Below are 16354 nucleotides of genomic sequence, written 5' to 3'. Positions count from 1 at the left end.
GTAGCCATGTTGGACACATTCCGTACCCGCTCTCTCCCCCTCAGCAAGCACACTATGGCCATGTTGGACACTTTCCATACCCGCGTTCTCCCCCTCAGCAAGCACACTATAGCATGTTGGACACTTTCCATACCCGCGTTCTCCCCCTCAGCAAGCACACTATAGCCATGTTGGACACTTTCCTTACCCGCTCTCTCCCCCTCAGCAAGCACACTATAGCAATGTTGGACACTGTCCGTACCCGCGCTCTCCCCGTCAGCAAACACACTATAGCCATGTTGGACACTTTCCGTACCCGCTCTCACCCCCTCAGCAAGCACACTATAGCCATGTTGGACACTTTCCGTACCCGCTCTCTCCCCCTCAGCAAGCACACTATAGCCATGTTGGACACTTTCCGTACCCGCGCTCTCCCCCTCAGCAAGCACACTATAGCCATGTTGGACACTGTCCGTACCCGCTCTCTCCCCCTCAGCAAGCACACTATAGCCATGGTGGACACTTTCCATACCCGCTCTCTCCCCCTCAGCAAGCACACTATAGCCATGTTGGACACTTTCCGTACCCGCTCTCTCCCCCTCAGCAAGCACACTGTAGCCATGTTGGACACTTTCCGTACCCGCTCTCTCCCCCTCAGCAAGCACACTGTAGCCATGTTGGACACTTTCCGTACCCGCTCTCTCCCCCTCAGCAAGCACACTATAGCCATGTTGGACACTGTCCGTACCCACGCTGTCCCCCTCAGCAAGGACACGAAAGACATGTTGGACACCTTCCGTACACGCTCTCTCCCCCTCAGCAAGCACACTATAGCCATGTTGGACACTTTCCATACCCGCGCTCTCCCCCTCAGCAAGCACACTTGGTGAGAAAGCGGGTGAGAACAGCTGGTGAGTCAGTTTCAGCGGGAGCATTGCGGAAGGAGGTTGCTGGGAGGTAAGTCAACCTTTAAAAGCACTTGTCTTTGCAGGGGCAGGCCAGTCGATTTCAGCGTGAGAACAGCTGGTGAGTCAGTTTCAGCGGGAGCATTGCGGAAGGAGGTTGCTGGGAGGTAAGTCAACCTTTAAAAGCACTTGTCTTTGCAGGGGCAGGCCAGTCGATTTCGGCGTGAGAACAGCTGGTGAGTCAGTTTCAGCGGGAGCATTGCGGAAGGAGGTTGCTGGGAGGTAAGTCAACCTTTAAAAGCACTTGTCTTTGCAGGGGCAGGCCAGTCGATTTCGGCGGGAGTGGAGCTGGCTGGTTAGTCAATTTCAGCAGGAGCTGAGAATTTTTCTTTTTTTTTTTAATTAGTTTTTTAGGCGGGAACAGGAAGTCGACCCGCGGACGTCTGGGAAGACCCTCACCAATAAATTCTGGTGGAGAGGAAACCCGAGACACTACACGTGTAGTGTCTCCCACCCGCCCTCCTCCTCTAACCTAATAATAAAACCCATTGGTCTGAGGTAAGTACCATATTTTATTATATTATTATTATTTTTTATAAAAATTTAATTTAGTTGTTAGCCAGATCTTGGTAGAAAGTTAGAGGAATGGCAGGGAAGGGAGTGCGATATTCCTCCTGCAGGATGTTTGAGGTGAGGGATGCAGTTAGTGTCCCTGCTGATTTTACCTGCAGGAAGTGCTGCCATCTCCAGCTCCTCCAAGACCGAGTTAGGGAACTGGAGCTGGAGTTGGAAGAACTTCGGATCATTCGGGAGGCAGAAGGGGTCATAGATAGCAGCTTCAGGGAATTAGTTACACCAAAGATTCGAGATAGGTGGGTAACTGTAAGAGGGACTGGGAAAAAGCAGTCAGTGCAGGGATCCCCTGCGGTCGTTCCCCTGAGAAACAAGTATACCGCTTTGGATACTTGTGGGGGGGGGGACTTACCAGGGGTAAGCCATGGGGTACGGGCCTCTGGCACGGAGTCTGTCCCTGTTGCTCAGAAGGGAAGGGGGGAGAGGAGCAGAGCATTAGTAATTGGGGACTCTATAGTCAGGGGCACAGATAGGAGATTTTGTGGGAGCGTGAGAGACTCACGTTTGGTATGTTGCCTCCCAGGTGCAAGGGTACGTGATGTCTCGGATCGTGTTTTCCGGGTCCTTAGGGGGGAGGGGGAGCAGCCGCAAGTCGTGGTCCACATTGGCACTAACGACATAGGTAGGAAAGGGGACAAGGATGTCAGGCAGGCTTTCAGGGGGCTAGGATGGAAGCTCAGAACTAGAACAAACAGAGTTGTTATCTCTGGGTTGTTGCCCGTGCCACGTGATAGTGAGATGAGGAATAGGGAGAGAGAGCATTTAAACACGTGGCTACAGGGATGGTGCAGGCGGGAGGGATTCAGATTTTTGGATAACTGGGGCTCTTTCTGGGGAAAGTGGGACCTCTACAGACAGGATGGTCTACATCTGAACCTGAGGGGCACAAATATCCTGGGGGGGAGATTTGTTAGTGCTCTTTGGGGGGGTTTAAACTAATGCAGCAGGGGCATGGGAACCTGGATTGTAGTTTTAGGGTAAGGGAGAATGAGAGTATAGAGGTCAGGAGCACAGATTTGACGTCGCAGGAGGGGGCCAGTGTTCAGGTAGGTGGTTTGAAGTGTGTCTACTTCAATGCCAGGAGTATACGAAACAAGGTAGGGGAACTGGCAGCATGGGTTGGTACCTGGGACTTCGATGTTGTGGCCATTTCGGAGACACGGATAGAGCAGGGACAGGAATGGATGTTGCAGGTTCCGGGGTTTAGGTGTTTTAGTAAGCTCAGAGAAGGAGGCAAAAGAGGGGGAGGTGTGGCGCTGCTAGTCAAGAGCAGTATTACGGTGGCGGAGAGGATGCTAGATGGGGACTCTTCTTCCGAGGTAGTATGGGCTGAAGTTAGAAACAGGAAAGGAGAGGTCACCCTGTTGGGAGTTTTTTATAGGCCTCCTAATAGTTCTAGGGATGTAGAGGAAAGGATGGCGAAGATGATTCTGGATATGAGCGAAAGTAACAGGGTAGTTATTATGGGAGACTTTAACTTTCCAAATATTGACTGGAAAAGATATAGTTCGAGTACAATAGATGGGTCGTTTTTTGTACAGTGTGTGCAGGAGGGTTTCCTGAAACAATATGTTGAAAGGCCAACAAGAGGCGAGGCCACGTTGGATTTGGTTTTCGGTAATGAACCAGGCCAGGTGTTGGATTTGGAGGTAGGAGAGCACTTTGGGGACAGTGACCACAATTCGGTGACGTTTACGTTAATGATGGAAAGGGAGAGGTATACACCGCAGGGCAAGAGTTATAGCTGGGGGAAGGGCAATTATGATGCCATTAGACGTGACTTGGGGGGGATAAGGTGGAGATGTAGGCTGCAAGTGTTGGGCACACTGGATAAGTGGGGCTTGTTCAAGGATCAGCTACTGCGTGTTCTTGATAAGTATGTACCGGTCAGACAGGGAGGAAGGCGTCGAGCGAGGGAACCGTGGTTTACCAAGGAAGTGGAATCTCTTGTTAAGAGGAAGAAGGAGGCCTATGTGAAGATGAAGTGTGAAGTTTCGGTTGGGGCGATGGATAGTTACAAGGTAGCGAGGAAGGATCTAAAGAGAGAGCTAAGACGAGCAAGGAGGGGACATGAGAAGTATTTGGCAGGAAGGATCAAGGAAAACCCAAAAGCTTTCTATAGGTATGTCAGGAATAAGCGAATGACTAGGGAAAGAGTAGGACCAGTCAAGGACAGGGATGGGAAATTGTGTGTGGAGTCTGAAGAGATAGGCGAGATACTAAATGAATATTTTTCGTCAGTATTCACTCAGGAAAAAGATAATGTTGTGGAGGAGAATGCTGAGCCCCAGGCTAATAGAATAGATGGCATTGAGGTACGTAGGGAAGAGGTGTTGGCAATTCTGGACAGGCTGAAAATAGATAAGTCCCCGGGACCTGATGGGATTTATCCTAGGATTCTCTGGGAGGCCAGGGAAGAGATTGCTGGACCTTTGGCTTTGATTTTTATGTCATCATTGGCTACAGGAATAGTGCCAGAGGACTGGAGGACAGCAAATGTGGTCCCTTTGTTCAAAAAGGGGAGCAGAGATAACCCCAGCAACTATAGACCGGTGAGCCTCACGTCTGTAGTGGGTAAAGTCTTGGAGGGGATTATAAGAGACAAGATTTATAATCATCTAGATAGGAATAATATGATCAGGGATAGTCAGCATGGCTTTGTGAAGGGTAGGTCATGCCTCACAAACCTTATTGAGTTCTTTGAGAAGGTGACTGAACAGGTAGACGAGGGTAGAGCAGTTGATGTGGTGTATATGGATTTCAGCAAAGCATTTGATAAGGTTCCCCACGGTAGGCTATTGCAAAAAATACGGAGGCTGGGGATTGAGGGTGATTTAGAGATGTGGATCAGAAATTGGCGAGCTGAAAGAAGACAGAGGGTGGTGGTTGATGGGAAATGTTCAGAATGGAGTACAGTCACAAGTGGAGTACCACAAGGATCTGTTCTGGGGCCGTTGCTGTTTGTCATTTTTTTTTTTAATAAATATTTTATTGAAAATTTTTGGTCAACCAACACAGTACATTGTGCATCCTTTACACAACATTATAACAATACAGATAATAATGACCTTTTTTATATAAACAAAAAACAACAAATAAATAAATATTAAATAACAAAAATGAAGACTAGCCCTAATTGGCAACTGCCTTGTCACAGGCTATACCACCTCCCCCCCCCCCCAAGTCCTGGGCTGCTGCTGCTGCCTTCTTTTTTCCCCCATCTATCTTGCCGCAAGATATTCGACGAACGGTTGCCACCGCCTGGTGAACCCTTGAGCCGACCCCCTTAGGACTAACTTAATCCGCTCTAGCTTTATGAACCCCGCCATATCATTTATCCAGGTCTCCACCCCCGGGGGCTTGGCTTCTTTCCACATTAGCAATATCCTGCGCCGGGCTACTAGGGACGCAAAGGCCAAAACATCGGCCTCTCTCGCCTCCTGCACTCCCGGCTCTTGTGCAACCCCAAATATAGCCAACCCCCAGCTTGGTTCGACCCGGGCTCCTACTACTTTTGAAAGCGCCTTTGTCACCCCCATCCAAAACCCCTGTAGTGCCGGGCATGACCAAAACATATGGGTATGATTCGCTGGGCTTCTTGAGCACCTCGCACACCTATCCTCCACCCCAAAAAATTTACTGAGCCGTGTTCCAGTCATATGTGCCCTGTGTAATACCTTAAACTGAATCAGGCTTAGCGTGGCGCACGAGGACGACGAGTTTACCCTGTTTAGGGCATCTGCCCACAGCCCCTCCTCGATCTCCTCCCCTAGCTCTTCTTCCCATTTCCCTTTTAGTTCGTCCACCATAGTCTCCCCTTCGTCCGCATTTCCCTATATATATCCGACACCTTACCATCCCCCACCCATTTCTTTGAGATGACTCTGTCCTGCACCTCTTGTGTCGGGAGCTGCGGGAATTCCCTCACCTGTTGCCTCGCAAAAGCCCTCAATTGCATGTACCTGAATGCATTCCCTTGGGGCAACCCATATTTCTCGGTCAGCGCTCCCAGACTTGCGAACTTCCCGTCCACAAATAGATCTTTCAGTTGCGTTATTCCTGCTCTTTGCCACATTCCATATCCCCCATCCATTCCCCCCGGGGCAAACCTATGGTTGTTTCTTATCGGGGACCCCCCCAATGCTCCGGTCTTTCCCCTATGTCGTCTCCACTGTCCCCAAATCTTCAGTGTAGCTACCACCACCGGGCTCGTGATGTAGTTCCTCGGTGAGAACGGCAATGGGGCTGTCACCATAGCCTGCAGGCTGGTCCCCCTACAGGACGCCCTCTCTAATCTCTTCCACGCCGCTCCCTCCTCCTCTCCCATCCACTTACTCACCATTGAAATATTAGCGGCCCAATAATACTCACTTAGGCTCGGTAATGCCAGCCCCCCCCTATCCCTACTACGCTGTAAGAATCCCTTCCTCACTCTCGGAGTCTTCCCGGCCCAAACAAAACCCATGATGCTCTTTTCTATCCTTTTAAAAAAAGCCTTCGTGATCACCACCGGGAGGCACTGAAACACAAAGAGGAATCTCGGGAGGACCACCATCTTAACCGCCTGCACCCTCCCTGCCATTGACAGTGCTACCATATCCCATCTCTTGAAATCTTCCTCCATCTGTTCCACCAACCGCGTTAAATTTAGCCTGTGCAATGTGCCCCAATTCTTAGCTATCTGGATCCCCAGGTAACGAAAGTCTCTTGTTACCTTCCTCAACGGTAGGTCTTCTATTTCTCTACTCTGCTCCCCTGGATGCACCACAAACAGCTCACTCTTCCCCATGTTCAATTTATACCCTGAAAAATCCCCAAACTCCCCAAGTATCCGCATTATTTCTGGCATCCCCTCCGCCGGATCCGCCACATATAGTAGCAGATCATCCGCATATAAAGATACCCGGTGTTCTTCTCCTCCCCTAAGTATTCCCCTCCATCTCTTGGAACCTCTCAGCGCTATCGCCAGGGGCTCAAGCGCCAGTGCAAACAGTAATGGGGACAGAGGACATCCCTGCGTTGTCCCTCTATGGAGCCGAAAATATGCCGATCCTCGTCCATTCGTGACCACACTCGCCACTGGGGCCCTATACAACAGCTGCACCCATCTAACATACCCCTCTCCAAAACCAAATCTCCTCAACACCTCCCACAGATAATCCCATTCCACTCTATCAAATGCTTTCTCGGCATCCATCGCCACTACTATCTCCGTTTCACCCTCTGGTGGGGCCATCATCATTACCCCTAACAGCCTCCGTATATTCGTGTTCAGCTGTCTCCCCTTCACAAACCCAGTTTGGTCCTCGTGAACCACCCCCGGGACACATTCCTCTATTCTCATTGCCATTACCTTGGCCAGGACCTTGGCATCCACATTTAGGAGGGAAATTGGTCTGTAGGACCCGCATTGTAGCGGATCCTTTTCCTTCTTTAAGAGAAGCGATATCGTTGCTTCAGACATAGTCGGGGGCAGTTGTCCCCTTTCCTTTGCCTCGTTAAAGGTCCTCGTCAGTACCGGGGCGAGCAAGTCCAAATACTTTCTGTAAAATTCAACTGGGAATCCGTCCGGTCCCGGGGCCTTTCCCGTCTGCATGTTCCTAATTCCTTTCACCACTTCTTCTACCGTGATCTGTGCTCCCAGTCCCACCCTTTCCTGCTCTTCCACCTTGGGAATTTCCAGCCGATCCAAAAAATCCATCATTCTCTCCCTCCCATCCGGGGGTTGAGCTTCATACAATTTTTTATAAAATGTCTTGAACACCTCATTCACTCTCTCCGCCCCCCGCTCCATCTCTCCTTCCTCATCCCTCACTCCCCCTATTTCCCTCGCTGCTCCCCTTTTCCTCAATTGGTGTGCCAGCAATCTGCTCGCCTTCTCCCCATATTCATACTGTACACCCTGCGCCTTCCTCCATTGTGTCTCTGCAGTGCCTGTAGTCAGCAAGTCAAATTCCACATGCAGCCTTTGCCTTTCCCTGTACAGTCCCTCCTCCGGTGCTTCCGCATATTGTCTGTCCACCCTCAAAAGTTCTTGCAGCAACCGCTCCCGTTCCTTACTCTCCTGCTTCCCTTTATGTGCCCTTATTGATATCAGCTCCCCCCTAACCACCGCCTTCAACGCCTCCCAGACCACTCCCACCTGAACCTCCCCATTGTCATTGAGTTCCAAGTACTTTTCAATACATCCCCTCACCCTTAGGCACACCCCCTCATCCGCCATTAGTCCCATGTCCATTCTTCAGGGTGGGCGCCCTCCTGTTTCCTCCCCTATCTCCAAGTCTACCCAGTGTGGGGCATGATCCGAAATGGCTATAGCCGTATATTCCGTTCCCCTCACCTTCGGGATCAATGCCCTACCCAACACAAAAAAGTCTATGCGCGAATAGACTTTATGGACATAGGAGAAAAACGAGAACTCCTTACTCCTAGGTCTACTGAATCTCCACGGGTCCACACCTCCCATCTGCTCCATAAAATCCTTAAGCACCTTGGCTGCTGCCGGCCTCCTACCAGTCCTGGACTTCGACCTATCCAGCCTTGGTTCCAACACCGTGTTAAAGTCTCCCCCCATTATCAGCTTTCCCGTCTCTAGGTCCGGGATGCGTCCTAGCATTCGCCTCATAAAGTTGGCATCATCCCAGTTGGGGCATACACGTTTACCAAAACCACCATCTCTCCCTGTAATTTGCCACTCACCATCACGTATCTGCCCCCGTTATCCACCACTATAGTCTTTGCTTCGAACATTACCCGCTTCCCCACTAATATAGCCACCCCCCTGTTTTTCGCATCCAGCCCCGAATGGAACACCTGCCCCACCCATCCTTTATGCAGCCTAACCTGGTCTATCAGTTTCAGGTGCGTTTCCTGTAACATAACCACATCTGCTTTAAGTTTCTTAAGGTGTGCGAGTACTCGTGCCCTCTTTATCGGCCCGTTGAGCCCTCTCACGTTCCACGTGATCAGCCGAGTTGGGGGGCTTCCCACCCCCCCCCCCCCCTTGCCGGTTAGCCATCATCTTTTTCCAGCTGCTCACCCAGTTCCCACGCAGCTGTATCTCCCCCAGGCGGTGCCCCCCCGCCCATCCTCTCCCGTACCCACTCCCCCCTTTCCCCAGCAGCAGCAACCCAGTAATTCCCCCCTCCCACCCCCCCCGCTAGACCCCCCGCTAGCGTAATTATTCCCCCCATGTTGCTCCCAGAAGTCAGCAAACTCTGGCTGACCTCGGCTTCCCCCCGTGACCACGGCTCGCACCGTGCGACGCCCCCTCCTTCCTGCTTCTCTATTCCCGCCATAATTATCATAGCGCGGGAACCAAGCCCGCGCCTCTCCCTCGGCCCTGCCTCCCATGGCCAACGCCCCATCTCCTCTCCCTCCCCACCTCCCCCCATCACCACCTGTGGGAGAAAGAAAAGTTACCATACCGCAGGATTAGAACATAAAACCCCTCTTCGCCCCCCCCATTCTCCCCACCACTTTGTCCAAACGTTCTTTTTCATAATCCACTCATTCCAGTTTTTCTTCTACAATAAAAGTCCACGCTTCATCCGCCGTCTCAAAGTAGTGGTGCCTCCCTTGATATGTGACCCACAGTCTTGCCGGTTGCAGCATTCCAAATTTTATCTTCCTTTTGTGAAGTACCGCCTTGGCCCAATTAAAGCTCGCCCTCCTTCTCGCCACCTCCGCACTCCAGTCTTGATAAACGCGGATCACCGCGTTCTCCCATTTACTACACCGAGTTTTCTTCGCCCATCTAAGGACCATTTCTCTATCCTTAAAACGGAGGAATCTCACCACTATGGCTCTGGGAGTTTCTCCTGCTCTCGGTCCTCGCGCCATCACTCGGTATGCTCCCTCCACCTCCAACGGACCCGTCGGGGCCTCCGCTCCCATTAACGAATGCAGCATCGTGCTCACATATGCCCCGACGTCCGCCCCCTCCACACCTTCAGGAAGGCCAAGAATCCTCAGGTTGTTCCTCCTTGCGTTGTTTTCCAGTGCCTCCAACCTCTCCACACATCGTTTCTGGTGTGCCTCCTGTATCTCCGACTTCACCACCAGGCCCTGTATATCGTTCTCATTCTCGGCTGCTTTCGCCTTCACGACCCGAAGCTCCTGCTCCTGGGTCTTTTGTTCCTCCTTTAGCCCTTCGATCGCCTGTAGTATCGGGGCCAACAACTCTTTCTTCATTTCCTTTTTTATCTCCTCCACGCAGCATTTCAAGAACTCTTGTTGTTCAGGGCCCCATATGAAACTGCCACCTTCCGACGCCATCTTGGTTTTTGCTTGCCTTCCTTGCCGTTGTTCCAAAGGATCCGCTGCAATCCGGCCACTTTCCTCTCCTTTTTCCATCCGTGTCCAGGGGGAACACCCTCCTGGTTTACCGCACGGTGTTTTTAGCCGTTAAAATTGCCGTTGGGGCTCCTATCAAGAGCCCAAAAGTCCGTTTCACAGGGAGCTGCCGAAACGTGCGACTCAGCTGGTCATCGCCGCACCCGGTAGTCCTCCTGTTTGTCATTTTTATCAATGACCTAGAGGAAGGCGCAGAAGGGTGGGTGAGTAAATTTGCAGACGATACAAAAGTCGGTGGTGTTGTCGATAGTGTGGAAGGATGTAGCAGGTTACAGAGGGATATAGATAAGCTGCAGAGCTGGGCTGAGAGGTGGCAAATGGAGTTTAATGTAGAGAAGTGTGAGGTGATTCACTTTGGAAGGAATAACAGGAATGCGGAATATTTGGCTAATGGTAAAGTTCTTGAAAGTGTGGATGAGCAGAGGGATCTAGGTGTCCATGTGCATAGATCCCTGAAAGTTGCCACCCAGGTTGATAGGGTTGTGAAGAAGGCCTATGGAGTGTTGGCCTTTATTGGTAGAGGGATTGAGTTCCGGAGTCGGGAGGTCATGTTGCAGCTGTACAGAACTCTGGTACGGCCGCATTTGGAGTATTGCGTACAGTTCTGGTCACCGCATTATAGGAAGGACGTGGAGGCTTTGGAGCGGGTGCAGAGGAGATTTACCAGGATGTTGCCTGGTATGGAGGGAAAATCTTATGAGGAAAGGCTGATGGACTTGAGGTTGTTTTCGTTGGAGAGAAGAAGGTTAAGAGGAGACTTAATAGAGGCATACAAAATGATCAGGGGGTTGGATAGGGTGGACAGTGAGAGCCTTCTCCCGCGGATGGATATGGCTGGCACGAGGGGACATAACTTTAAACTGAGGGGTAATAGATATAGGACAGAGGTAGGTTCTTTACGCAAAGAGTAGTGAGGCCGTGGAATGCCCTACCTGCTACAGTAGTGAACTCGCCAACATTGAGGGCATTTAAAAGTTTATTGGATAAGCATATGGATGATAATGGCATAGTGTAGGTTAGATGGCTTTTGTTTCGGTGCAACATCGTGGGCCGAAGGGCCTGTACTGCGCTGTATTGTTCTATGTTCTATGTTCACACTATAGCCATGTTGGACACTTTCTGTACCCGCTCTCTCCCCCTCAGCAAGAACACTATAGCCATGTTGGACACTTTCCGTACACGCTCTCCCACCCTCAGCAAGCACACTATAGCCATGTTGGACACTTTCCGGACTTCTCTCGCCCCCTCAGCAAGCACACTATAGCCATGTTGGACACTTTCCGTACCCGCGCTCTCCCCCTCAGCAAGCACACTATTGCCATGTTGGACAATTTCTGTACCCGCTCTCTCCCCCTCAGCAAGCACACTATAGCCATGTTGGACACTTTCCGTACGCGCTCTCTCCCCCTCAGCAAGCACACTGTAGCCATGTTGGACACTTTCCGTACCCGCTCTCTCCCCCTCAGCAAGCACACTGTAGCCATGTTGGACACTTTCCGTACGCGCTCTCTCCCCCTCAGCAAGCACACTATAGCCATGTTGGACACTTTCCGTACCCGCTCTCTCCCCCTCAGCAAGCACACTATAGCCATGTTGGGCACTTTCCGTACGCGCTCTCTCCCCCTCAGCAAGCACACTATAGCCATGTTGGACACTTTCCGTACCCGCTCTCTCCCCCTCAGCAAGCACACTATAGCCATGTTGGACACTTTCCGTACCCGCTCTCGCCCCCTCAGCAAGCACACTATAGCCATGTTGGACAGTTTCCGTACCCGCTCTCTCCCCCTCAGCAAGCACACTATAGCATGTTGGACAGTTTCCGTACCCGCGTTCTCCCCCTCAGCAAGCACACTATAGCCATGTTGGACAGTTTCCGTACCCGCTCTCTCCCCCTCAGCAAGCACACTATAGCCATGTTGGACAGTTTCCGTACCCGCTCTCTCCCCCTCAGCAAGCACACTATAGCCATGTTGGACACTTTCCATACCCGCTCTCGCCCCCTCAGCAAGCACACTATAGCCATGTTGGACACTTACCGTACCCGCGCTCTCCCCCTCAGCAAGCACACTATAGCCATGTTGGACACTTTCCGTACCCGCGCTCTCCCCCTCAGCAAGCACACTATAGCCATGTTGGACAATTTCCGTACCCGCTCTCTCCCCCTCAGCAAGCACACTATAGCCATGTTGGACACTTTCCGTACCCGCGCTCTCCCCCTCAGCAAGCACACTATAGCCATGTTGGACACTTTCCATACCCGCTCTCTCCCCCTCAGCAAGCACACTATAGCCATGTTGGACACTCTCCGTACCCGCTCTCTCCCCCTCAGCAAACACACTATAGCCATGTTGGACACTTTCCATACCCGTTCTCTCCCCCTCAGCAAGCACACTATAGCCATGTTGGACACTTTCCGTACCCGCTCTCTCCCCCTCAGCAAGCACACTACAGCCATGTTGGACACTTTCCGTACCCGCGCTCTCCCCCTCAGCAAGCACACTATAGCCATGTTGGACACTTTCCGTACCCGCGCTCTCCCCCTCAGCAAGCACACTATAGCCATGTTGGACACTTTCCGTACACGCTCTCTCCCCCTCAGCAAGCACACTATAGCCATGCTGGACACTTTCCGTACCCGCTCTCTCCCCCTCAGCAAGCACACTACAGCCATGTTGGACACTTTCCGTACCCGCGCTCTCCCCCTCAGCAAGCACACTATAGCCATGTTGGACACTTTCCGTACCCGCGCTCTCCCCTCAGCAAGCACACTATAGCCATGTTGGACACTTTCCGTACACGCTCTCTCCCCCTCAGCAAGCACACTATAGCCATGCTGGACACTTTCCGTACCCGCGCTCTCCCCCTCAGCAAGCACTCTATAGCCATGTTGGACACTTACCGTACCCGCGCTCTCTCCCTCAGCAAGCACAATATAGCTATGTTGGACACTTTCCGTACCCGCTCTCTCCCCCTCAGCAAGCACACTATAGCCATGTTGGACACTTTCCGTACCCGCGCTCTCCCCCTCAGCAAGCACACTATAGCCATGTTGGACACTTTCCGTACCCGCGCTCTCCCCCTCAGCAAGCACACTATAGCCATGTTAGACACTTTCCGTACCCGCGCTCTCCCCCTCAGCAAGCACACTATAGCCATGTTGGACACTTTCCGTACCCGCGCTCTCCCCCTCAGCAAGCACACTATAGCCATGTTGGACACTTTCCGTACCCGCTCTCGCCCCCTCAGCAAGCACACTATAGCCATGTTGGACACTTTCCGTACCCGCGCTCTCCCCCTCAGCAAGCACACTATAGCCATGTTGGACACTGTCCGTACCCGCGCTCTCCCCCTCATCAAGCACACGATAGCCATGTTGGACACTTTCCGTACCCGCTCTCTCTCCCTCAGCAAGCACACTATAGCCATGTTGGACACTTTCCGTACCCGCTCTCTCTCCCTCAGCAAGCACACTATAGCCATGTTGGACACTTTCCGTACCCGCTCTCTCCCCCTCAGCAGCCACGTCGCCTGTTAACCAATTTGTAAAAGCAGAAGTGAGCCTCACCGTCCAGAATTCCTTGTACTAATAATAATAATCTTTTTTTTTTAAATTCAGAGTACCCAATTACTTTTTTTCCAATTCAGGGGCAATTTAGCGTGGCCAATCCACCTAACCTGTACATCTTTAGGTTGTGGGTGTGAGACCCACACAGACACGGGGAGAATGTGCAAACTCCTCACAGACAGTGACCCAGGGCCGGGATTCGAACCCGGGTCCTCAGCGACGTAGGTTGCGGTGCTAACCACTGTGCCACGTGCCGCCCCTAATAATAATAATCTTTATTAATGTCATAAGTAGGCTTACATTAACACTGCAATGAGTTACTGTGAAAATCCCCCAGTCGCCACACTCTGGCGCCTGTTCGGGTACACTGAGTGAGAATTCAGAATGTCCAATTCACCTAACAAGCACGTCTTTTGGGACTTGTGGGAGGAAACTGGAGCACCCAAGGAAACCCACACAGACACGGGGAGAACATGCAGACTCCACACAGACAGTGACCCAAGCTGGGAATCGAACACGGGTCCCTGACGCTGTGAAGCAATAGTGCTAACCGCTGTGCTACAGTGCCACCCAAAGCTCCTCACACCCTTATGCCAAGCTATGCCCCTGTAACCAGCCCCCATAGTTCCTCACACCCCTATGCCAAGCAATGCCCCTGTAACCAGCCCCCAAAGCTCCTCACACCCTTATGCCAAGCATCTAAGACACTCAGAAGGTAAGAAGGTAAGTAAGTGATTTTTACTCATTTTTACTTTTATACCTTTTTCAAATTGTGTGTCGGGGGGAAACTGAAGTGACATCACAGAAAAGCTGTGGCCTGAGTGGCTGGTTGGGATTCTACACTAAATTGGTAACTAATTAAACATAATAACTTAACTTAATTATAATTTAGAGGGATATCTAAGCCAGAGATCAGAGAGTACTATATTTAGCTTTCGCATTTCTATTAGAAATCTAGTGCTAGGAAACAGATAGTTAACAGTAACTTTGAAATTTTTAAAAAAATATTTTTTAAAAACATTTTTTTAAACATTTTTAATTTTAATTAATTGACGCAATGTCAGTTAGAGGGGTATTGTGCTCTGACTGTGAGATGTGGCAGGTCCGGGAGGCTTACAGCATCCCGGATGGCTTCATCTGCAGAAAGTGCACCCAACTGGAGCTCCTCACAGACCGCATGGTTCGGTTGGAGCAGCAATTGGATGCACTTAGGAGCATGCAGGTGGCGGAAAGCGTCATAGATCGCAGTTATATAAATGTGGTCACACCCAAGGTGCAGGCAGAGAAATGGGTGACCACCAGAAAGGGCAGGCAGTCAGTGCAGGAATCCCCTGTGGTTGTCCCCCTTTCGAACAGATATACCCCTTTGGATACTGTCGGGGGGGATAGCCTATCAGGGGAAAACAGCAGCAGCCAGAGCCGTGGCACCACGGCTGGCTCTGATGTTCAGAAGGGAGGGTCAAAGCGCAGAAGAGTAATAGTAATAGGGGACTCTATAGTCAGGGGCACAGATAGGCGCTTCTGTGGACATGAAAGAGACTCCAGGATGGTATGTTGCCTCCCTGGTGCCAGGGTCCAGGATGTTTCCAAACGGGTAGAGGGCATCCTGAAGGGGGAGGGCAAACAGGCAGAGGTTGTTGTACATATTGGTACTAACGACATAGGCAGGAAGGGGCATGAGGTCCTGCAGCAGGAGTTCAGGGAGCTAGGCAGAAAGTTAAAAGACAGGACCTCGAGGGTTGTAATCTCGGGATTACACCCTGTGCCACTTGCCAGTGAGGCTAGAAATAGGAAGATAGAGCAGCTAAACATGTGGCTAAACAGCTGGTGTAGGAGGGAGGGTTTCCATTATCTGAACCACTGGGAGCTCTTCCGGGGCAGGTGTGACCTGTATAAGAAGGACGGGTTGCATCTAAACCGGAGAGGCATAAATATCCTGGCCGCGAGGTTTGCTAGTGTCACACGGGAGGGTTTAAACGAGTATGGCAGGGGGGTGGGCACGGGAGCAATAGGTCAGAAGGTGAGAGCATTGAGGGAGAACTAGGGAATAGGGACAGTGTGGCTCTGAGGCAGAGCAGACAGGGAGAAGTTGCTGAACACAGCGGGTCTGGTGGCCTGAAGTGCATATGTTTTAATGCAAGGAGTATTACGGGTAAGGCAGATGAACTTAGAGCTTGGATTAGTACTTGGAACTATGATGTTGTTGCCATTACAGAGACCTGGTTGAGGGAAGGGCAGGATTGGCAGCTAAACTTTCCAGGATTTAGATGTTTCAGGCGGGATAGAGGGGGATGTAAAAGGGGAGGTGAAGTTGCGCTACTTGTTCGGGAGAATATCACAGCTATACTGCGAGAGGACACCTCAGAGGGCAGTGAGGCTATATGGGTAGAGATCAGGAATAAGAAGGGTGCAGTCACAATGTTGGGGGTATACTACAGGCCTCCCAACAGCCAGCAGGAGATAGAGGAGCAGATAGGTAGACAGATTTTGGAAAAGAGTAAAAACAACAGGGTTGTGGTGATGGGAGACTTCAACTTCCCCAATATTGACTGGGACTCACTTAGTGCCAGGGGCTTAGACGGGGCGGAGTTTGTAAGGAGCATCCAGGAGGGCTTCTTAAAACAATATGTAGACAGTCCAACTAGGGAAGGGGCGGTACTGGACCTGGTATTGGGGAATGAGCCCGGCCAGGTGGTAGATGTTTCAGTAGGGGAGCATTTCGGTAACAGTGACCACAATTCAGTAAGTTTTAAAGTACTGGTGGACAAGGGTAAGAGTGGTCCGAGGATGAATGTGCTAAATTGGGGGAAGGCTAATTATAACAATATTAGGCGGGAACTGAAGAACATAGATTGGGGGCGGATGTTTGAAGGCAAATCAACATCTGACATGTGGGAGGCTTTCAAGTGGCAGTTGA

The 16354-nt window shown here is 51.2% G+C and overlaps 1 protein-coding gene across 6 annotated transcripts in view; it reads right to left on the bottom strand.

Annotated features, from left to right (window-relative positions):
* ttc28 (tetratricopeptide repeat domain 28) overlaps positions 1-16354 on the bottom strand; it is a 1212158-nt gene that overhangs the window by 116594 nt on the left and 1079210 nt on the right. The gene's annotated exons all lie outside the window — the stretch shown is intronic.

This window comes from Scyliorhinus torazame, chromosome 1 (genome assembly GCF_047496885.1).
Source record: "Scyliorhinus torazame isolate Kashiwa2021f chromosome 1, sScyTor2.1, whole genome shotgun sequence".
In the NCBI taxonomy this organism is placed as follows: domain Eukaryota; kingdom Metazoa; phylum Chordata; class Chondrichthyes; order Carcharhiniformes; family Scyliorhinidae; genus Scyliorhinus; species Scyliorhinus torazame.
This window is presented reverse-complemented; position numbering and strand designations above follow the sequence as displayed.